We start from the raw sequence: 23,969 nt of genomic DNA on the forward strand, positions 1-23,969 counted from the left end.
CGTCCCACTGGGGCCCGGTCGGCTTACCTCCTGGCCAGGGGCTGCCCTTGGCTTTCTCCCTTCCCCCAACGCAGCAGGTGAGTCCTGAGTGTTGACTGATGGGCACAAAGGGAGCGGAAAGGGGAGGCGGCGCCAGCCCTGGATGCCCCCTTCCATGGAGCAGGTGGGGGAGGGGACAGCGAGGGTTTACGTCCTGCACTTGTACCCCCCAATGCTCTGATCTCCAGGGCCCTGAGAGCCCTGGTGGGAGGATGCCTGAACCTGCCCCTACAAAGGTGCGGAGGTGGGACCCAGGAGTGCTTTGGGTGGAGCTTCAGCTGGGGGGCGGGGAGAGGCAGTGAGGACGTGGGTGGAGGGAGAGGAGCGGGGGAGGGGAGGGAGCTGCTTTCTGCGCCCCCAGCGGCCGGATTGCAAAGATGGAGGAGGAGGGGAGGCGGGGACAGTCCCCTCAGGAGCCTGGCTTCTCGGCCATCCCGGGAGCTCAGGGATTAGAGCAGGAGGCCTCCCTGGGCCTCAGCTCTGGGGAGGAGCAAGAGAGGAGTTGGGGCGTCCTGTGATGGGGCAGAGAGGACCCCCCTCCCCGCCCCCCAAGCCACTGTGCTGAACCCAGAGTCCCTTCAGCCCTGGTCTGGGGCTCCTCGGCGCCCCTTTGGGGGTTTTCTTGACAGATGCTGGAGGGGTGGCCATTCCCTTCTCTCGCTCATTTTACAGATGAGGAAACTGAGGCCAACGGGGAAGTGGCTTGCCCAGTGTCACCAGTGTCGGTGGCCAAATTTGAACTCGGGTCTTCTGTCTCCTGGCCCGGAACACGCCTGCCTTCCCAGGGTGACCAAGAGCGCCTTTCCTGCCCCTCCATCTGTCCCCAAACGTTCTCAGGCCCCGCCTGCTCGTGGGCCCCGGGCTTGGGCTAGCAGGGGGGACCCCGTGCCGCGGGGCCCCTCCCCAGGACCCCTCTCCCCCCCTTCTGCAGCAGGCCCCGCCCCACCAGCTGGCCCGAGGTGACAATCCCAGCGCAGCCTGCCTCGAGGGGCTCCCCGAGGCCGCCCTTCCCCCACCCTCAGGAGGTGGCTTCAGCTTTAGAAATGGAAGCTCCCCCTCCCCCCGCAGCCCCTCCTGCCGGTCCAGCTCACCTCCTACAGGAAGCCTTCCGGGGCCTTCTCGGTTCCTCCTCTCCTCTCCCCGGGCAGAGCCTGTCTTAGGCCCTTTGTGTATCCCCAGCGTTCAGCACGCAAACAGGGCGCGGAATCCCCCGCGGGGGCCCCCATCGGGCCTCCCGAGTGCCCAACTGCAGGCTTGCCTCCTCGGGCGCCACCGCCGCAGAGGGTTTGGGTGAGTCCAGTCCAAGAGCCCGCCGTCCTCCGATGGAAGCGGCTTCCGGGACAGCCGAGCCCCCATCGTCCCCCCTCCAGAAAGGCCGCCCGCCCCACCGTGCACCCCCAGGAGGGCGGCCCAGTGTGGACCCCCCCATCTCCTCTGGGCCAGCCGAGCCCTTCTGTGGGCGTTGGTGCTTCCCACAATCGGCAGCAAGAGCAGGCGCGTCGGTAGGTGCTGCAGACGCCACTTAACGCGGCGGATGCGAGCAATCGCCACAGCGGCAAAGGGCCCAAGAAAGCAGGAAAACCACCCGCGTCCAGGGAGGACCAAAGAGGTGCCGCACTGAGCTGGCCTCCGGCAGCAGCCCGGCTGAAGAGGGGAGAGGGCGGGAAAGGGCAGGAGCACAGGGTTGGGGCGCCCGGAGCCCTCTTTGGGAGGTTCAGTACGCTCAGAGGATCACCTCCCTAGCCCAATCCCAAGCGCGGCAGGCTGCGCAGTCTGTACTTCCTGAAAGTAGCGCCCGGTGCAGGAAGCGCTCGGATTCCCGGCACATCGCACTGGAATTCAGGTTGGGTTTGTCCATCGCCCATCTCCTCCTATTGCCGTTATCCCTCGTCTGTCTTGGAGGAGGAACCAAGTCAGGCTGGAAAACCTCCAGGGAGGCAAAGTGGGCCCCAGCCTGATACGAGAGGTCCTGCCACCGCCAGATCTCTACCATTGGGGGGACTAGAACGGGCCTGAGCCGGAAAGGAGCAGCTGATTCGCATATGAGTGCCTGGACATCCCACGGACAAAATCGCCAGCTTGACAGTGATGTCTCCGTGCTTGGCGATTGTCACGTCAGCCCAAGGCGTAGAAGTGACAAAGGGCTTGGCCTCTCCAGGCAGATGACCAAGGAACGGTTCATAAGGAGAAACATGACCATGGTAGGTAACAAAAGCAGCATCTGAGGGGCAGCTGGGTGGCCTAGACACAGGAGCTCCTCAGACTCTTCCCAGCCGTGCAGGGTGACCCTGGCCAAGTCACTTAAGCCCCGTTGCCTGGCCCTGACCGCTCTTCTGCCTTGGAGCCAATACACAGTATTGTGTACCCAATGATCAAGGATAACCAAACCACGTGTCTATCGAGCAACTTTGGGCATGTTTATGAAACTCATTTGAAAAGCCTCCCACGGGAGACAGGCTAGAGGGCAGCCACCGTACGCAACCTCTCTAAAAGCACGTGGATTAAGAGCCCCACATTGAGGACAACCCACAGTGATCCCAGCAGCTGTGTGATTCCAAGTGCTAGCCAGCCTCTTCTTCTTGTATCCACAATTGCCTGTGCCACCAAACGCGGGCCTGCTGCTAACTTTGTTGGGAAGAAATGGCTTGCCCTCCTTACTGCTTAGCTTAATACTGCGTGATCCAGGTGTCACTTCCTTGTCTTCGCACATGATTCCTGTCCAATTTCCTTGAGGGCGAAGAGAATCTTTACCTACATTTGGTTTCTCTTCCGGGGTAGCCAGCCTCAAAGTGATCTTTGGCTGCTGACTGGGCAGCTAAATCGGCTCTTTTGTTTCCTCTGGACACAGGATCACCTTTTTTGTGTGCTGAACAATGTATCATGGATCAACAAGTCCTTTATCAGACCAGAGTGGGCTTGTTTTGTCCAGTGGAGGTGAGGAAGCCCCGTTGGAACCACAGCATTCCCGTGGCGTGGCATATCCCCCCAGCACAGCGAGAATCCGAGTAGACGTTAACAGTCTTTCCTTTGGATGAGAAACAAACTTTCGTTGGTGTGGTCAGTTCAGCAGCTTGGGCACCCCATTGGAAGGCAAAGAGGCTGCCCATAAGATTTCATAGTCCGTAACCACAGCTGCCCACATCAAAGGACAGCCCTGTCCCACCAGTCCTGAGGTGGCCTGTCTGATGGGAACAATTCACAGTCGGGCTAAGGCTCTCCTGACACAGGAAGGTCTGGGCGTAGCGGGGAAGGACTGAAGGTGTTGCATCTCCTTGTGGCGATAGTCTCATAATAGTCACTTCCTGTCTAGGAACTCACGTGCGTTCTGTGTCTCATCCATGGAGCCGCACCGGCCGTCCAAGGACATCCCAACACTAGGTCTAACGACTGATGGGCTGGCAGAGCAGCTTCGGCCACTGCATGCAGATAGGGAGGAGCTCCTGCTGCCACACGGTCTCGCTGAGCTGAGGGGAAGCTACAGGTCGTTGGGGAAAAGCAAAAGTTGCTGCCCCTCCTCTTGTGCGCCAACCGAGTGAAAGAGCGGCACGCCCGAGGGAGGGCGCAGGCAGAGCCCCAAGCTCTTCTGGTGTCAAGGCCAGCGGCTCAGTGCGATTTCCCCATAGGCACGACAGCGTTGCTCATGCTTGCTTCCTAGTCTTGGGAATGCTCAGGTGCTGCAAAGCCTGAACTCTCTTTTTCCTGGTGGCAAGACAAACCCCCGTCCTCGGCTCGAGACACACCACTGCACCTTGTTCTTTGACCCGTCTCTCGAGCAAGCTCTCGGACCAGGTTTCCCGATCTGGCGAAGCGGGGGCCAACCATGGACAAACGGAATCAAAGGAGGGTCTTCCTCTTCCTTGCGATGGTAGTGCAAATCTTGCTGTAGTGTGGGAGAGCAGTCGCACGGATTGAGGTGTATTGCGATGCAAACTGGGGGTTCTGGGCTAGCAGGAGTGGGATGGAAGGCTGCCCATCGATCGGAAGCAGACAAGCGAGTGGCGCCACAAGGAAAGGGGCGACACCCAACAGGGCGTAGAGGAATCGTGCACGTAGCTCTCCAGCCTGGACAAATCCATCTAGATGGGCTTATCTTCAGGGCCAAGTTCACGTTTGTTTTTTCCCCTCGGGAAGTATGGGAGCATCGACTACAGATGGACATGGAACGACAACTCCTTGTTTAACCAATGAATCAATTATGGGGCGATTCCCGCAGTGGCTGCTCGAGCTAGAGGCCGCTGAGGCACAGCTGGTGGCTGCCCTCCTCTAGTAGCAACAGAAACTGGGGCGGGCGATGTGGAGCACCCGGCATCAGGAGAGGGAGCTGCCCACACCTCTGGAGGCGAGGAGGAGGCATCAGGCCAACCCTCGGCACAGCCACGTCGGCAGGTACTCGTGCAGGCTTGCCAGCAGACAAACCACCAATGGCTGCCTGGTTCCCACAGTAATCTTGGCCCGGCGAGGGCGTTCTTGTAGTTGAAGCTCTATTCACTTCGAGGCCTCGGCTCCCACCACATTCGTCGCCTCAGCTATACCCCCTGAGGCTTAGAAATGCACCCAAGAAACGAGAGACCGCATCAGCGCACTTGGGGAAGGGGGGGCTAGAACGCAGGAAAGTCTGCCCCTCCCTTGGCCCGATCGGCGCCTCCGATCTCTGTTCTGACCACTCCGGTCGCTCTGAATGTGTGGATTCCAACTTGGACTGGCCAGTTTCTGTTAGCGTTTCCCACCCGAGCAGCTCCGCGCCTGTTCCCGAAGTTCTCATCCGCGAAATCCTCCCTTCTCTGACGACTTTCTGCATACGGCCTAGCGCAGGCCAGCGTCCTTGAAGCGGAGCTAGAACTGCCTTGGAAGCAGCTTCTCTATCTTTCGCGTCGTCTCTTCCTTAAACACCTGCCAAGAGCCTTCCATGCCAGCCTGGACGGTATTTCAGGAAATGCGCCATCCCAGGGTTAATAGGCTCTAGGCTAGCGAATCTCTTGGCACGTTTACACAGCCTGTCATAAGCCTTCAGAGGTGATCCATCCGCCTCGGGAAACTTGCTATGATTCTCTGGACATTCTGAAAACAAATTCATTCCCTCTTTTTAGGTTAATTCTGGTATCAGCTGAACTATTCTATCCCCAACAGTGTCCTGGATCTTGTACTGAGCGGGTCCCGACCCCTCCTGGGCCTGCCACTATCCTGTTAGTGATTTCTATCACCCCAATCTGAGGGGGGTCTCATCAACATGCCTAGTCTGCCCTCTTTGCCCGATTCTGGGCAAAACTTTGTTCTCCACCCATATCTTGGCAACGTTCCCAGAAACTGGACTCTCAGCCAGGCGTTTGCTGGGTTCCTGATTTTGGACACTGCTCTTCCCCTTTCTAGTTTCAGAATAGAAAGGAGGGGCTAAGAGGGATTGCGATAAAAGGTCCCAGTTTTTTCTTCACCTCTTCCTCCTGCTCAGTTAATTTTTTTACTTTCTTGCTCAACCAGATATTTCCAATCTCCTAAATATTCAAGAAAAATATGTAAATATTCAAAAATTCAAATATTGCCAATTTTCTTATTTCTCTAAGAGGGTTTCTTAATCATAAAATTTTGGGTCCCAAATTTTGGCCAGAAGTTCTTAAGGACTTTAGATCAAAGAAAACAATAGTTAATAGATTTATCCCTATCTTTTCCTTGTTCAAAAGGCAGATCTCCATTATCCCAAGCCTTTAAAAATCTGTCTAGGGGGTAGCCTTCTGGAATCAGTCCCCTCGAAAGTCTAGAGCCCATATTGGGAGGTGTCCCACCTGTCAGGGGTGTGTCAAGGAAGTTCATTCTCTCTCCCTCCTGAGTAGCTTGACCTGTTCATCAAACATTCCTGACATAACACTTGCGCCAGGCTTGCGTCCCTCTATATGCTGTATGTCAATAAAAGTCAAGGCTTTGGGACTTGTGAGGGGGGAGAATGGAGAAGAGAAGGAAGAAGTCAGGAACAGAGCAGGCAGGTGAGAGGGAAGGAGGAAGAGACTTGCAGGCTAGGGACCATGTGGTCAGGTTACTTAGAGGAATGATGAGATTTTAAACTGATTGTCTACCCTTTCTAATAAACTTTATAAAGTACATATCTGGGTAGAAATATTATTTCAAGTCTTACAGGGGTCACAAAGCTTGTCAAGAAGAAATATTAACCCTTCGTGTTCCCTAGACCCTGCCTGCCACACAAAGCACCATGTTTGGTTGGGGGTTTGAGCACTCCACATGCCAGTCTTGGCAAGGGTTTCTCAGGCACACCCAGTCAAGGGGTTAAAACTGAGAAACCCTTGCCAAGTTTCTTTGGCCACAAGACCAGCACTCTGGTCTCCTTGGGAGTTCCAGTTCTCCCGAAGCACACCACAACACACACACAAAACTACACTAAACTAAATATGTGAGTGAGTGGGAACAATTTCAACACAGTGTGAATGACCCCAGGCATAGACCTAGCCGTGGACCCTCTAGCCGCCAAATCTAGCCCTCTGACTCTCCTTCCCCAAAACTTCTTGTCCAAGCATAGGTCCATACACAAAATTTTAAACCTGAACCATAAAAAATAAAAACCTCATGTTATTTATTCATGGAGTCTGCTTTCCCTCATAGAGAGCTAAAAAACAAAAAAAAATCTCAGTTTTTAAGAGAGCATAACACATTAAACAAATAACCTAGACAGCAATACTTAATTTTCTCTCTCCAATTTACATATTACTTAGCCTAGGACATACAGAAAAAAACTGCCTTATTAATTTTAATTCACTAAAAAACAAAACAATTTTTTTTGTTTCTCATTTCCACAAACTATAAGAAGAAAAGTTTTGGTCTCTCTTTTTTCATGTAGCACACCAGGCATGTTATCATCTGGGAAGTATGATTGATGTATTGATATTGTACTACCAGACACATGGTCAGGCCTCTTGATGGTCATCGTATGGAAAGGGACAGGCCGAAGCACTAGCAAAGGACGGGCAAATTCATGGTCTGGGTCTTGACGGGGCCATGCTGCCTCAGCTCGGAGTACTTTTATTAGCATAGCACGGTTTGATTAGGACATTTCTCAGCTCGGACTACACTCATTTGCAAACGGCACCTCTTTGATCTCATCATTGTCAATTCAACCAATGTTAAATCCTTTGTCATGATAGGTATTTGTTGATCCACATTCCTAAAACCTTCAATAAATACTGGGGGACTAGCGCGAAACTCCCTCTTACTAGCCCTTTACCAGCTCTCTTGAACTAGCTCTCTCCCTCTGTTCCGCCTCTCTTCTTACTCTCTTGCTTCACTGTTTCTCTTTCATAGCGACGCGGTCGTCCCAGTGCCTCGGCACCAAGGAGTTGAGACTTCCCACTTTTCCTAGCGACGTTGTCGCCCCCAAAGCAGACTCTTGTCTATAGGAGTATCGAGGGGTTGGTGCTCCCCACCTGTCCTCTTATTCTTCTTATAACAATCTGAGATTTCGGTTGTCATATAAAGATTTTCCTTGTGGGAAGGAGAAGGGAGCCGGAGGAAAATGGACGATAAATGAAGACTCAAAGACAAGTTAATTGACATGGGGGAGGCGCGTTCTCCTGATAATGTTTTCCCTTGAAGATTAACTAAAGGGAAGCATGAGAAATAGGAAAACACGGGGAAGTAAGGATTCCGACACAGAAAGCATGTGGGCGGCAGTGTTGCTAGGAAAGGTAAGGAGAGAGATTAGGAGAAGAACTGGGAGGATGCAGGAATCAAGAGAGAGAATAGCAAGCCTCACCCCGGCATTGTTGTGGATCGAGAGGCGATCAATGAATACGTTCTCAGCACTGGTTGGATAGGCAATGACAAGAGCAGAGGAGTGTGGTTTGATCACTGTGACTTTCAAAACTGCCCCACCCTATTCAGACCATCCATTAGAAGAGGGGATTTGGCTATTTCCTGATCAGTAACAATGGGGATTCTTGGACTAACAGAATCAGGTCTTGGAAACTCCATTTCTCCTCCCTTCTTAGTTTAACACGATCAGGAACGGCTGCAGCAAACTCAAGATTTAATTATCTGAGGAGATGGCCCTCAACAGACACGTGCCAAAAGGACAGACCTCTGGGCAGTCCTAGGTCAAGCTAGAGCCACGATTTACACATGTGAGATGCAGGAAGTGAGGCAGAGGACAGCCTCTGGAGTTCTTGGGACTTCCTGGGAGGAGGGAGAGAGGCAGTGGGAGGCTGGTGCTCGGAGTAGGAGGGGCCCACGGACTGTTTTTCTCCAGATTGGTCTCGTGAGTGATAAGGCCTGATCCCTTTCCCTGCCTTGGCTACCCAGGGCCTTGGGCCCGCTTTGGCTCCGCCTGAGCAGAGGGGGCATTTAAACCCTCTTTCCTTCTCTCCTAATACTTTCTTCCTCCTGTTTGTAATTAAAACACCATAAAAAAGGTTGGCAGCTGACTTGGGCTTTTCATTTAGGAATTTCCTAGCTGAATTCCTGGGCGCCCTTACTCCATATCTGTCTTTCAAGTGACTTCCATGTCACACCAGGTGAGGGCGAGGCCTTTGTGGCGGCTCAGGAATTCCCCTGCCCTTTGGCCTGTAAGACCTGCCCGAGGGTCTGATCAATGAATACATCTAGAACAACGTCAACCTCTCGCCCATACGTCCAGATGCCAACGTGCCTGGTTTGCCCCACTTATTTCCTCGGAGTTCTCGTTCCTCCCCCGTGTTTCTGCTTCTGCCTTTGAGTCATTGTTGCGGCCCCTCTCCTCAGCCTCCTCCCCCACCTCAGGCCCTTCCCACAGATGGTGCTGTAGGACCCCCGGGGGGGGCTACATTTCACAACCTTCTGGCTCACACCGAATCTAAGGGACGGCTGAAGAGAAACGAGAGACAGGTCTGGAGATACCTCCGAGGGGCAGCCTCCGACCTTCCTGGGACGAGAGGAGCCACCGTCCGCCCACCGAAGCATAAATCCGGTGGGTCCCCCTTGGAGACAGCGTTTGTCTGTGTGAAGCGGAGACACCTCGGAGGTGACGAGGCTGTCACGCTTACCCCACCTGCTGTGAAAGAGAAAGCCACAGACTCCAGTAGACAATTGGGGTAAAGTCAGAAAGCCAACGTTCTCCAAGCCAAGGTAGAACGTCGGATTTTATTGGAAGAGGGCCGAGTCCTCCAAGACCCCGGCACGAGGCGGCGCCCAGAGGCCGAGACCTAGCAGCAGAGAGACCCCGTGTAGCAAGTTCCGGCTGGTGTAACGGTCAAGTCAAAGGACCGCGATGCCCGCCCAAGCTGGGGGACACGAGGTCCCGGGAGTCGGCGTCTTACGGGAGGGCCAGCCATCCGGCTGGAAGCGGTCTTGAAGCTTTGGTCCCGAATCCAGGTTACGGAGGAGTCACGGTGCCAAGTGCCTCGCCCATCACCGTCGCTGAAATCCACTCAAGCGGATGGAGAAGGGTGCCTGTGGGCAGTGGCGCTGCGGGGCGGCCCCTCCCCCATCAGTCTGGGAAGGGGAACCCTCCCCACGCCTGCTCCAAGCACTCTGTCACCTCCTGCGGCACAAAGCAAGCAGTGGGATGGCCGCAAGCCCACACAGAACTTAGGAAGGCACGTCCCACCCCAGACCAGCCCCTTCTCTTCCCGGGACTCGGTTTCCCCATCTGTAACATTTTGGACGATCTGCTCTCTTCAGGCCCTCCCAGAACCCTTCCACCCCCTTGAGGTTCACATTGGACACACAGAGTGATTTGAAGAGGGAGAAAGAGTTTGCCTTCGGGGAGCAGCCAGAGCTTCATGGAAGGGGTGGCCCATCGGCTCCCCAGTGTCTGTATTCCCAGGACTTGGGGCACAATGAGTGCTTGATAAATGTTCCTTGACTTGCTTTGCCTTGTCTTGGGTTCAACCTGGGGGAAGACCAGGGTTCTGAGAGAGACAGACAGACAGGCAGAGAGACAGACAGGGAGGGGGGACAGAGAGAGAGGGAGGGGGGAGAGTCAGAGAGGGGGTGGGGGGCAGGGGAGAAGGGACGACGTCAGCAGGGGGTGACATCTCCACTAGGCTGAACCAGGAGCAGAGGAAGGGGTCCGAATGGGGAGGCCTCCGAGTGGGGGCAGTGTGGGGATGGGGCAGAGGGCAGCGGGAGCACGTTGGGGCATCCCCCGCCAGGAGGAGCCTCCTGACTCGAGGGAGCCCCGTGGCCCCCAAAGGTGTTCTCGGTCTCCCTGACCCCGTTTTCAGCTGAAGGAAGGGGCTCCCCCGTGCCAGGGCTTGGGGAGGCTCAGGCCAAGGTTCTCTCCTCGGACGGTCTGGGCCCAGAGAAGAGGCGCCCCGAGGGAGTGGGAGAACCCTTGACTGAGCCCGATGCCCGGCTCTGCAGACAAGCCACAGAAAACGCATCTGGTGGCCTGGCTTTTGCCCAGCCGCAGGCAGCCCCTTTTGTTCCATTGATTCCGCAGGCTGGGGTTGGGGCCTGGAGCCACGGCTCAGTGGGCTCAACTGCCTGGAGATGGGCCACGTGCAGAAAGTCAGGTCCAGAGATGGCAGATCCTGGGTTCAAATCTGGCCTCAGACACCTCCTAGCTGGGTGACCCTGGGCAATGACCCTCATTGCCTAGCCCTTACCACTCTTCTGCCTTAAAACCAATAAATAGTATTGATTCCAAGATGGAAGGAAATGGTTTCTTTTAAAAAGAATTTTTTGTTAATTTGGATGCTACACCATTTGGTGCATTCATGTTGAGTGTTATTTCCTCACTGTCTATACTGCCTTTTATCAGAATCTAATTATCTTCCATTTGGCTTTGTAAGATATGAATTCTGTCTTTTTCCTAGTTGATGCCCAATAGATGTTGCTACAGCCTCTTACCTTTACCCTGTGTGTTTCTTGTAGACAACATATGGTAGGATTTTGGTTTCTAATTCATTCTTTTTGTTTCCATTTTATGGGCGAGCTCATCCCATTCACATTCAGAGTTATGATTCCCACCTGTGCATTCCCCATCATTTTTATTTCCTCTCCTAGTCCTGCCCTTCCTTCTTTCACTATTTCCTTCTACATCAGTGTTTTGCCTTTAATCAGGCCCCCTAAGCCCCACCCTTATTTTACTTCCCTTCCTGTCCCCTCCCTTCTAATTCCCCTTATTTTTCTTTAGGGTCTATTAAATTCTCTCCCCCCCTTACCCTCCTTTTTGGTATTCCTCACCCCACTCCCCCCTTGGTTTTTCCCTCTCATCTTCTCTGTAGGGTAAGATATAATTTGAAACCTAAATGGATCTAGATGTTTTTCCCTCTCAGCGTTGATTCCACTGAGAATAAGGTTTAAGTTTTACCTATTAGCCCTTTCTTCCTCTCCTTCTTATAATAGTATTCTTCCACTCACCTTCCCATAGGTCTCTTTATGCGTTATAATTTATCCTATTTTTCTTAATCCTTCAAGTTTTTTGGTGCCATCTTCTATTCCCCCCATTTCTTTTTTACATATCTTAAACCACTTAGTACCCCAACCTCTCTCTATGAATAATTCTTATAACTACTATGATGGTGAACATAGTTTTGAGAGTTACAAATATCATTTTTCCATATAGGAATATAAACAATTTGACCTTACAAAGGACCTTAAAAAAGTTCCCCCCTTCTTGTTTACCTTTTCATGTTTCTCTTGAATTTTGTATTTGGACATCAAATTTTCTGTTTAGTTCTGGTCTTTTCTTTACAAATACTTGGAAATTTTCTATTTTGTTGAATGCCCATACATTTCCCTGGAAGTATATAATCCGTTTTGATGGGTCGGTGATCCCTGTTTGTAGACCCAGTTCTCTTCCCTTTCTGAATATCATGTTCCAAACCTTGTGGTCCTTTACTGTGGAGGCTGCTGGGTCCTGTGTAATCCTGGTTGGTGCTCTTTGATATCTAAACTGTCTCTTTCTGGCTTCTTGCTATATTTTCTCCTTAGCTTGGAATTTGACAATTATATTCCTGGGGGTTGTCTTTTGAGGATTTAATGTACAGAGTAATCTATGGACTCTTTCAATGCCTATTTTTCCTTTTTGTTCAAGAACATCTGGACAGTTTTCTTGGATAATTTCTTGCGATATGATGTCAAGGTTTCTGTTGATTTCTAGGTTTTCAGGTATACTTATAATTCTCAAATTGTTTCTCCTGGACCTGTTATCCAAGTCATTCATCTTCTCAATGAGATATTTCATATTTCCTTCTATTTTTTCATTCTTTTGACTTTGTTTTGTTAATTCTTGCTGTCATGCAATAATCCAAGACAGTTCTGAGGGACTTATGAGAAAGAATGCTATTTGCATCCAGAGAAAGAACTGTGGAAGTAGAAGCACAGAAGAAAAACAACTGCTTGATCACATGTGTAAATGGAGATATGATTGGGGATGTAGACTCTAAGCAGTAAGCCTAATGCAAGTATTAATAATATGGAAATAGGTCTTGATCAATCACACATGTAAAACCCAGTGGAATTGCTCGTCGGCTCCAGGAGAGAGGTGGGAGGAGGGGAGGGTGTGAATATAAATCTTGTAACCGTGGAAAATATTCTAAATTAAGTAAAAATTTTCAAATCAAATTAATTCTTGATGTCTTATAAGATCATTAGCTTCTACTTGTCCAATTATACAGTGTTTAAATACTGATTTTCAGCTATAATCTTTTAATTTTCCTTTTTTGGTTTGATCTATCCTGCTTTTCATGGCTTCTAGCAGGTCAATTCTATTCTCCAATTTGCTTATCATTTCATTTGATTTCTGGGCTTCTTTTTCCAAATGGGAGATTCTGTCTTTTAAACTATCATTTTCTTTTTTAACTATTTCCCACTTTCTGGCCAAGTTTCCCCTATCTTTCTTACTTGATTCTTAAACTCAAATTTGTGTTGCTTGAAAGCTTGTGACCAATTTCCATTTTTTTGGGAAAGTTTGGGTGTGTTTGCTTGTTTGTTACCCTTTGCTGTCTCCTCTGTAGTCTGCTGCTTTTCTCCATAGAAACTGTTGAGGGTCAGGGGCTTTTTCTTATTCTCTTTGGTAGTTGAAGATTGTAGTTCTTGGGTGTTGATGGCCATTGCTGTGTTAGTTTTTTCCTCCCTTCCAAGCCAGAAGTCTGAGTGAGGAAGGTAGGCAGGTGTAAAAAATATCATTTAAATTACAAAGTTTAAATTCCTTTTGAGAAGAATTTTAGGTAAAGAAAGATGCTACCTCTCTGAATCCAGAAACTGAACTGTTGGAGAAGACACCATGAAGAAGCCTCCAGACCACAAGCTGCACAAAAATGAACTTTGGGTGTAGTTGATTGAACATTTATTTGTATGTATACTTTCATGCCAAAGGGGACTGCCTACCCCCTAACTGGCTTTTTGTCAATGTGTCCAGCAATTATTGGGGTTTTTTTCTCTTATCCTCAAATTATTGTCATCTTTAAATTGATTATGTTTTTATGATCCTTTGGGGAAGTCCTCCCCAGAGGATCAAACGGAGGAATGTAAAAATACACACTTGGAATGGAGAGAGACACAGAGTAAAGACTCACACTTGGAGTGGAACCTCCTTTAAGAAGCAGTTCTTCTGGAGCTGAGGTTGATAAAGAATCTGCTAATCGAACTGACATGTGGTGAGTATAAAGACTGACTTCCTTTCCTTGACCTTTCTGGATGCCTCCAGAAAGGCCCATTGTTCCTTCCCATTGTCTTGAGACTTTTTTCCCCTGGCTGGGGCCTCTGAATTCCTACCTGGCTCAGAGGAAGCTGGAAGCTCTCTCTCCCCTTTTCTTCTCTTTCTCTCTTCCTTAATATCTTCCCTTTATTATAAAATAAAGTACCATAAATTCCATTCTAACTTTAATAATTCATTTTGGGGATTTAGTAACTAAATCCCTGGTGACCAATTAAATATATTCAATCCAGCCATAAATTTAACAGTCAATAGAAGGTATCCATGTAAGTAATGAAAAGTTCTTTTCTCCAATTTTGATAGCCTATGGAGTGGTTAACAGTACTTGAAATGGACCTTTCCAGGTGGGCTGAGTTCCTCCAGGGTCATGGAGTTCTCACAATTTGACCTGTAAATCCTGAATATAAGGAGCAATGGAAATATCCCCCCCCCCCCCCCCCAGTAATGGTGTGTATGCAGGAGAAAAAGATGTAGCCTGTATGGTGGGATGGCCAAAAAGCATCTCAAATGGTGAGACATGTAGATCTCCCCTGGAGGGGAGAACCTCAGGCCATCTCAAGGAAGTCTCAGTGCATAATTTTCCATTCCTATTTTTAAGATTACCATTTATTCTTTCTTCATGGCTTGAGACCTTGGAGTATTAGGGTACATGGAATTGGTGAGTGACCCTGAAACAAGAATTAATCTGAGACAAGAAAGAATTAGTAAAATTAGTTCCCCTGTCTGAATCCACCTGTGCTGGCATGCCAACGCAAGGGACAGTCTCCCTTAAGAGCATCTTAGCAACAAGCGCTACTGTGGCCAGATGAAATATATAATACCCAACCTTGGGTGCGGTAATAAGTCCGTTTGTAAATGCTCAAAAGGTGTGTAAGCCGGAGGGTGCCCACCAAAAGCATGTCATGAAAAGCCCGTTGAGTGGGACAAGCTGCAGACACTTTAGAGCCTGTGCTGATTATACCAGGGGCTAGCCACACCTTTTTAACCGTCGACAAGCCGGGGATGGCGATTGTCTGTGTGCGAGTGTGCACAGACACTTGTGCGTGAAGGAGATTTAAGTGGAAGAGTCGATGCACAGAGACAGCCCCAAGCCTGGGTCCAGCGGCACGAAGAGTCGTTACACCTGGAGACTTCCTCAGCTGCATTGGATGGCCGTGTTGTCCTTTGTGCTCCAACACGCCCTGAGCACTCCACAGTGCTTTGCTGCGTTGCCCTCTCAGCCGTTGAACCTTCTTGTTGCTTTCTTCCACCTGTTCCGCCGAAGCAGTCTTCACATGCTGGGTGAGCAAAGCCCTGGTTCACCAGGGGTCGACGACCCGATGGCTACCCTCCCAAGGTTTAGTCGGCCTGTCCAAGCCGTTGTCCGGGGTGTGGCCGCTGCCGCATGCTAGCAGCTACTGGGAGCCACCAGTGAGAGCTGGGTGTCAGGTGGGGGTCAGAGGCTGGAGAGCTGCCCTAGGAGGGCACGACAAGCCCTCCATACCAGAGATACTACCCCTCCCTGAGCACCCCATACACCCCTACCCCTCCCTGAGCACCCCATACACCCCTACCCTTCCCTGAGCACCCCATACACCCCAGATTAGTAGTAGTATTTTAAATTGCCTGCAGTTTTTACTTCTCACCTGTGGGTGGAGGGCAGGACACTAGAGAGTAGGGTGGGGGTTCCTAAAGATTAGGGAGAAAGAGAAAAAGAAGGGAAAAATTGGTGTAATTGTAGATAAGCCCTGGTGGGCATGGCCAGTCTTTAAGGAATGTTTTGGGGGGAAACTTCCATCCTTTCCCCTCCCCCAGAGGTAAAGCCCATGGCCATGTGTTTTCAAGGTTTGGGGGCTGGGCCTTAGGGGCATTTGGTAGGGAGCTCCTCACTGCCAGTGGCTTTCCGAACTAGTGTCAGAATTTGAATCCAGGACCTCCCGTCTCTAGGTGTGGCTCAGTCCTCTGAGCTAGACTGCTACCCCTAGGTGGGATCAGGGTTTAGAGGGTCTCTCCAGGGAGCCACACCTCAGTCTCCCCCCCTCCCCCCTGCACAGCCAGGGAGCCCCCCCCCCCAGTCAGGCTCTGTGGGAGCTCAGAGCCTGTCAGCTTCCCCGGGCCAACACTGGGGAAGGTGCAGGGAGCCGGGGTCTGGGAAGGGTGAGGACTTCCTGCGTGCTCCCAGGGCCACGTGGATTCGCGTGGGGTTTGCTGAGGCTCAGCCTAGGCCCGGCTGTGTAAAGCTCATGGTCGCGCTTCTCCCCCAACACCCCCTCCTCGAGGCTAATGGGGGGGGGCATGTGGGGGGGGGGGCTCTTACCGACCCGCCCAGCAAAGGTGTCCATGAAAGCATGCACGGCTTTGCCAGCCTCCCTCTTCTATGCTATGCTGTGGCCAAGGAGGGACAGGGCGTCCGCAGCAAAGGCTGCTGTAAATCTTGAAATCTCTCAGACTTGTGAATGTTAAAAATTTCCCCATCGGGGAATCCTCCACTGGAACAAATTCCCTGCTGGGAACATTCCCCATTTTGATGTGAGAACTCGCCAGGATCAGAAATGGGAGGACCTCTACTCCACCCGTACTTAAGACTGCTTTAGGGGAGAAAACTCCTTGCTAAACAATGAAAGTCCTTGGACCCATGCTTATGATGAGGCAGGGAGTTCTTTGAGCCAGGCCTGTTTTTAGAATTGATACAATGGGATGCTAGGTACCTAAAAGGGTCGGGCAAGTTTTCTCTTAATGGGATTAGTTGACTCAGCTGTGTTTTCTCTGGTTCAGACTTACTGAGGGGATTAGTCAACTTAGTAGGAATTCAGATGGGCAGGCCTTTGGAAAGCATCTACAGTGATTGGTAGATGTAGGGACTTAGGGGAGGTGACATGGGAGAAAAACCCCCTATATAAGAAAAGGAATCTCTTGAAAGAAAAAAAAATCCTTTTGGAAGATCTCTGATGAGGATCGCTTGGGAAGAATCTCTTGAGAGAGGCTCTGGAGAAGGGAAGCCTTTGGAGGACAATCTCTAAGGAGGTCTCGCTGGAGCTCCTCTAAGGGGACTCTGTCCCTCTGGAGGCTCTGGAGAGAGGCCCTTTGGAACAGTCTCTGGCTGGAAGGCTCTCTGGTGAAGTCAGCTGAGATGGAGCTGGCCTGGTGTCACTAGAATCCTTGTTTAGGCAGACCTTGTGGTGAGTGTTAAAAGACTGACTGACTGATTCTCTCTCTCTTAAGACTCAGGTCTAGGCCATATTGGCTTGAGGCCCTTCATAATTATTCCTTTCCTACTCTTTCTCTCTTTCTCTAATTCCTCATTATATTATTAATTAAAAATCTCTATAAAACCCAGTTGACTTGGGTATTTGAATAATTGGGAATATTTCCCTGGCAACCACCTTATATTTGATTTAAAAACCAAGACACTGTAGTGAAACATATTTTCTGAGCTCAAATTTACTCACCCTCTCTTATATCTATCACAATTTATATCTTCCACCATTTTAACTCACTACAGTTTAAGACCTCAACCATTTTAATTATAACACTGCAGAAGCACCGCCAGAATGGGCCCCGGATAGAGGCCAGTGTCGGGACAGACAGTCCTGCTCTCTGCCTTCTCCCTGCAATGTCCACTGGCTGGGTCTCCATCTGAACTCTGTCCTGTGACATGGAAATCACTTTAAAAGACTGATATATATTAATTTAAGGTCGCCAAGGAATTCAGCTATGTAATTCCTAAATGAAAACTCAAGTCAGCAGTCAACCTTTTATGGAGTTTTTAATTACAAACAGGAGGAAGAAAGGTATGAGAGAGAGAGAGAGAGAGAGAGAGAGAGAGAGAGAGAGAGAGAGAGAGAGAGAGAGAGAGAGAGAGAGAGAGAGAGAAAGGGGAGAGAAGGGAATAGGGCTTAAATACCCCCTCTGCTTAGGCTGGGCCAAAGGCCCAAGCCCTTAGATAGCTGAGGCAAAGAAAAGAGATCAGTCCCTATCACTCACGTGACCAAAATGGAGAAACAGTCTCAGGGGCCTCCACCTCCAGCCTCCTTCAGAGCAAGCCCTCCTCTCAGACCTCTCCAGGAACTCTCCCTCCAGGACCTCTCTCCTCTCAGACTCCTTCAGAGCCAAACCTCTCAGAGCCAAACCTCCTCTCCTGTCCTCAGACCCCGCTATCTTTAAGGAAACCATCTAAATCCCCTCCCCTCAGTTCTCACATCTACCAATCACTGTCCATGTCTTCCCTGTGCCAATGGTGGCTCTAGCTTAACCCAGGACCGCCCAGAGGTCTGTTTCCTTTGCACATGTCTGTTGAAGGTCATATTCTCAAATAATTAAATCTTGATCTTTGCTGCAGCCCTTCCTAAATCCTGTTACTCTGAGTAGGGTGGAGATTGGAAGTTCCAAGACCTGGTTCTGTCATTCCAAGTATCTCTATTGTATCAATTCTAAAATCAATCATGACTCAAAGAACTTCCTGTTCTATGCTTAAGCATAGGTCAAAGCCCTTTCCATTGTTTAGCAAAAGGTTTCTGTCCTAAAGTAGTCTTAAGTAGGGAGGAGGAGGAACCTCCCATGCCAAGGAGTTTCACATTCCAATAGAGTTCTTACTAACAGTAGGAAATTTTTCAAGTATGAAATTTCCCAATGGGGAAATTTCCAACATTCATAAGTCTAAGAAATTTTAAGGTTTACAGTCCCACCATCCTCCAGCCCAGGAATCAGCCCAGGACTAGGGGACCCAAAGCCTCCCTCCCCTCAGCATGTTGCGTTTCCCTCCTCCTAGATAAGCCCCTTAATTAAACCTAGAAAAGGGAGTCTGATCTGTCTTACAGACCAACATACTCACTCTGAGCTGACGTCAGTGATACCAGCAGAAGGACCGACTTAGGGGGAGGGGAAGAGGCAGGAAGGACAGGGAGAGGGGAGGGGAGGAAGGAGACTGGCCGATCTGGGCTTGAAATTGTCATCCTCCCCTTAAAATAGTCCCCGAATACAGCTGGGCTCCCTGAATAGACTGTACCCACATCCTGGAGAGGAAGCCAAAGAGAGAAGACAAGATGCTCAAACAAATAGCGTGTGGGATGATAGTGTTGGCAATAATTGCCGCCTATTGGGGGTAGTACTAAGACCACTAGTATAAAGATAAAAATTTAGGGAGACTGAGGCAGGCAGAAATTAGTCTCTCTCTGTAAGGAGTATTATATTTTATGAGGTTCATTGAAGATTAAGGATTAAAGAAAATACAAAATGAGAAAGCACATGCCTAGGCCAGAGAGGCCTAGACAAGATAATTTCATGTCATGGAAGAGATGTGTCTGCTCCAAAACGGAAGTCCAAAAGACCCCTCAGTAGGCAGAGAACTCCTTTAAATAATCATTTGTGTTCTCACCCAGGCGAGAATTCAGTGTGATTACAAAGCACTCTGGGGACGTGGATAAAAGGATTCTGGGGATTGGAGTCCTGAATTCGAGTCTATTTTTACACTATAGTACTAGAAACTATGGAGTGCCTAAAAAATACCACCACTTTTATACTAAACCTGCCATTAAAAGATACTATCCTATGGCAAGTACTAACTCAGGCTTACATTTTTACCAAGGCTACAATACAGACTCTTACTTAGAATTTTTAAAGATAAAGGGGTTAGATCAGATCAAAGATAATGGAAATGGACAGGCACACAATGTAACAAAGGATAAAGAAAAGAAGGCCAAGAAAAACAAGTTGGGTGCACAGGGAAATGGCAAGGACAAGGACACTAATGAAAACAAAGAGGCTGAGAAAATTTTTCCATTAAAGGACATTACTAAGATTTCTGACACAGCTGGAGTGTTATACTCCAAAGTCCATAAACAATTCACAACACAGAATTGGATTCTATCAAGAAAAGATTCCCAAAATTTATCTCAGAGCCTCATAGATCTCACAAGGAATTAAAAAGGGCTTTTCATATTTTTGAAACAAGCTTTGATGACACAAAGTTCTTTTTGGCAGAATTATTTAGCCCCCATGAACATCGCCAAATTCATAGACAAAACGAGATCTGAGAGCACCCTGACGAGCTGGCCAACTGAGGAGCATAGAGAGGATATTTACTTCTCTAAGCTGGTATGAATGACCTCTCTGAGGAAATTCAGGGAGGATTTGCTCCAGGCAATCAAGATGTGTTGTTCCAAGTCAAATGCTTGGGGTAAATTTCACAAAATGGTCCAAGAAAAGTGTGAGCATCTATCCACATTCAGAGACTGCCTTTCTGAGACCTCAGAGGCTATCATGGGAATAGAGACAGATTCTGAAGAGTCTAGAAGACAATTTTTAAGAGGGTTCACACCACACCTTGGGAATTTCTTCAAGAACTATTTCCCCAAATATGATTCAGTGAATCTTTCAGAGCTTTGAGACTCTGCATCATATCTTTATGATAGTCACACAGATCAGAATAGACAGTTATCAGAATTAAAACAGAAATTACAGGATACAGAACAGAGCCTAAAGGAAAAAGAGATCCAAGAAATTAAAAATCTCAATACGTTCAAAACATACACAAAACTTCCTATCAGCAAAGGAAAGTACAAAGGGAGACCAGACAATGCTTTTTCTGTCACAAAACTGGACACCTAATAAAAGACTGTTTTCTTAAAAAAAAATGTGAAGTTAACAACAAGAACACACAAATAAAACACTATAATTAGCAGAAAAATACCTGCTGCAAACACTGCACTTTAAGATTTTGAATCTTAAAACTACTCAGACTCTACTTCAGAAGATTTGATTAAGCTATTCCCCATTTTTAAGAATGGAGGTACTTGATCAGGAATGTATTGAGAACTTTTAAAATTACTCCACCCTACTCAGACAATGCCTTAGGGGAAGATAAAGTTGAAAACTCCTAATTGAACAATGAAAAGTCCCTAACTCATGCTTATAGTAAAGCTAGAACCTTAAACTAGGTCTCTTTTTAGATCTACTACAAAAAGGTGATAAGTACCTATAAAGGTTAAATTAATCACTAAAAGGTCAAGCAACTTACAAAAGGTGAGCTTAAAAAAAGAGGTGTGAAGTATGCAGTGGATTTAATCTAACCAGAGAAGGTGAGAACAAAAGAAGATGAGAACTAAGAATGGGCAGTCCTGGGAAAAAGCATCTACTGTGATTGGTAGACGTAAAAATTTAGGGGAGGTGATTTCTTTAAATTTCCTTAAAAGGAAGGGGCTTATTGAATTTGGGAGTCGTATTTGAAGTTAGTTGGAGTTGGAGTTGGGAGTTGAAGTGAGGATATTTTGAATTGAGTTTGCAGTTGAATTCAGTTTGGAGGCTAATTTCAGTTCGGAGTGAAAGAACCCAGCTTGGAGACAATCTTTTGGTGAGTGATAAAGACTGACTTGCTCTCCCTTAGGCTCAGGCCTGGGCCAAATGGCCCAGGCCCTTTTCTACTGCTTGGCTATTCTCCCTCTCTATGTCTCTCTCTCTCCTTCCCTTAATTCCTTCATTTATATTAATTAAAATCTTCATAAATCCCCAGATGACTTGGGTATTTTTCATATTTGGGAATTTCCCATAGCGACCACTTATTTTTGATTTTAAGTCAAAACACAAAAATTATCCTTTACAGTTTGGCCAAAACCATTACAGTTTGGCATTTTACAGTTTTTAACATTTACAGTTTTGGCAACCATGTTTTGGCGGTTACAAGATCAAATCAGGAAGCATCAAACCTTCAGGAAATGTGTGAAGCTATAAATGCAGGAACTAAGCCCAATTATGCAGATATTGTAAGAAAGGACTTATGAAGCGAAAACCATAATGTATTTAGTTTTGTGCATGGAGATAGAGAGGTGCAAATAGTAAGAGACAGGCTGGTATAAAACAAAAGAGAAAACAGAAAAGGGACAATGCACAGGTGATGCAGAAAACTAAATCTGTGAGTAATGGTAAGAGCAAACCAAGCAAAATACCAAGTGAAAAAGAGATAAATGAAGGAGCTAGATGAAGAAGTTAAAATATCATTACTCAGATACAAACTGAAATAGGAGACTCAGAGAGACACTGTATAGTAACCACTCATAAAAAGTAGAAAACAAATTAAAACATACTTAGAAAACTTTTTTCGGTGCAGATTGGGCACAGGGATTGAATTTTGTACAATAAAAAGTTATGAAAACTCATATATACCTAAACAGGAGCTGGTGAAAGACACTGTGAAAAAAAATTTCAATTCCCTACAGCAAAAGGACTGTAGCAGAAAATCAAAGCACTAGTTTACTATTACAAATGATGTTAATGGAGCTGGAAAAGACCTGCAAACACTCACAGAAAAAAATAAAACCCCACATGAACAAGTTAATTCTTTGAATAGCTATATGGTACATATTTCCTTAGAAGAAACATCTAATTTGAACCTAGAGGCTGAAATTTATCATCCTACAGTGACTAATTTAGAAATTACAAATTTTAATGAAAATGAATCTGAAATTACATTTGAAAATAATAATCATATTCAAAGAGGCCAACCAGAAGGGTGAAGAGAAGAGGAGCAGAGAGCAAGGAGCAATAGCCTCCAGGAGCTGAGGAGGTGGTCCATTGGGAGTGGGACTGGCCCACAGAGGTGAGAGAATTTCTACTCTGCTGAATTATTTCTACTCTGGGGCTTTGAGCTGAGGCTCAGGTTCATCCCTCAACTTCTGGACTCATTCCTTGGTTCCCAGGAACTTCAGGGGACGCTCCATCCATCTGCCATCACTCCCAGGGTGAGAGTAGGTGTTCCATCTTGCCTGGTGAATACAAACCAGCTTAGGCTTCTAGATATGTCTGCTTCCCAATGGCACCAAGCCCTTGAATCTCTCTTGAGAAACACTGGATCTGGTCACTTCTGACTGAGCAGACCCTGGGGGTATGGGCCCAAATCGGGGATTGCCAACCCTCATGATGGAGGCAAAGGGAATTGTGGGAAATGTAGTCCAAAGATTCAAGATTCTAATTAATACATGCATCATGAGCTCTCCAGACCAGCTAGGGATCCTTGAGCCCAAGCGTCAGGGTTTCTGAGGACCCAGAGAAATCGCTGCCCTGTTGGTTCATTGGTTATAATCAACTGTTTGCCTTCCTCAGAACGCCTCATCGTCACAGAGGGGCACTTGCAGAGGCCATCCGAGGCAATGGAGTGGGCTTCCTGGGGAGGCAGGAGACAAGCTTCCTTCTAGGGGACTTTGTCTGGGGGAACCACACACACACATACACATACTCACACACTCACACACACTCACATACACTCACACATATACACACACTCACATACACACATACCCACACTCACATACACACTCACACAAACTCATACATACACACTCTCATACACACACTCATATATACACACATACCCATACTCACTCACATACATACTCATATACACACTCACATAAACTCACTCATACATACACACTCATATACACACACATACACACTCATACACACATACACTCACATATACACTCACACACATACACACACACTCCACTCAAGGATGGCCTGGAGACCCAGACTGGGGAGGTCCTTTCCAGCTCCGAGATTCTCGGCCAGCCGGTCTGTCTGATCCGGAACTTAGGCCTGATAAAGCAAAGAGGAAAAGAATAGCGAGATCCGCTGTGAGCCAGCCCACAGTGCCAACTGGAGAGCCCAGCTGCCCTGGGAGGTGACCTAAGTGGATTCCCCTGAAAGAGTCTCACCTCAGATGATGGCATTAAAGCCCAAGAGATGCCCGCTGACTCCAGGCTCTGCTTCCTGCCTCCAAGGAGGAGGCTTTGGAGTCCTGGGCCTCAGTTTCCTCATCCGCCAGAGCTGGAGGCCCCAAGGAGTTCTGCTTGGCTCCAACAAGCTGGCTGGTGGTCTTGAGGCAGCCCCAGGCGCCATCTTGCCATGCCTGCACCTAGGCTGCCCTCGGGTGCCACCGTCTCCTGGTCTGGGGCTTCTCCCCTCGGGAGGGACAGGAGCCCGGTGCTGGGGAGGTGCTCTGGGCACGGAGGGCCCGGCCCAGCCCAGATTCTGGCTCAGAAGCCTGCAAATCAGTGCAGTGGAAGGCAGGTCCTGCCATGGGCTCCTCCCCCCTTTGCACGCTTAACCCAAGACGGATGCAGAAGGGGCTCTTGTCCCGGAAAGCCGGAAGTGGCTTCCTGACTCCAGCCCAGAGCTCTCCAGCAGGCCCGTCTGGGGGAAGTGTCGGTTTTCCCCAACAGAATGGAGGCTCTGGGAGGGCGGACCTTCCTGGCCTTTGTCTGAGTCGGGATCGCCGAGGGGCCCATTCCAGGCGTGGAGGAAAGGCTGGGCAAAGGCT

The 23,969-nt window shown here is 48.7% G+C and overlaps 1 long non-coding RNA gene across 1 annotated transcript; it reads right to left on the reverse strand.

Moving 5' to 3' along the window:
- Nucleotides 1-14,262: 14,262 nt before the first annotated feature.
- Nucleotides 14,263-23,502, reverse strand: LOC130458794 (uncharacterized). Its single transcript, XR_008918173.1, has 3 exons — nt 23,365-23,502; nt 18,489-23,245; nt 14,263-15,346 (listed from the first exon to the last, which is right to left on the reverse strand). It is a non-coding gene; the product is annotated as an uncharacterized LOC130458794 (long non-coding RNA).
- Between the last annotated feature and the right edge of the window lie 467 nt (nt 23,503-23,969).

The sequence above is a fragment of the Monodelphis domestica genome, chromosome 4, assembly GCF_027887165.1.
Source record: "Monodelphis domestica isolate mMonDom1 chromosome 4, mMonDom1.pri, whole genome shotgun sequence".
Lineage (NCBI taxonomy): Eukaryota > Metazoa > Chordata > Mammalia > Didelphimorphia > Didelphidae > Monodelphis > Monodelphis domestica.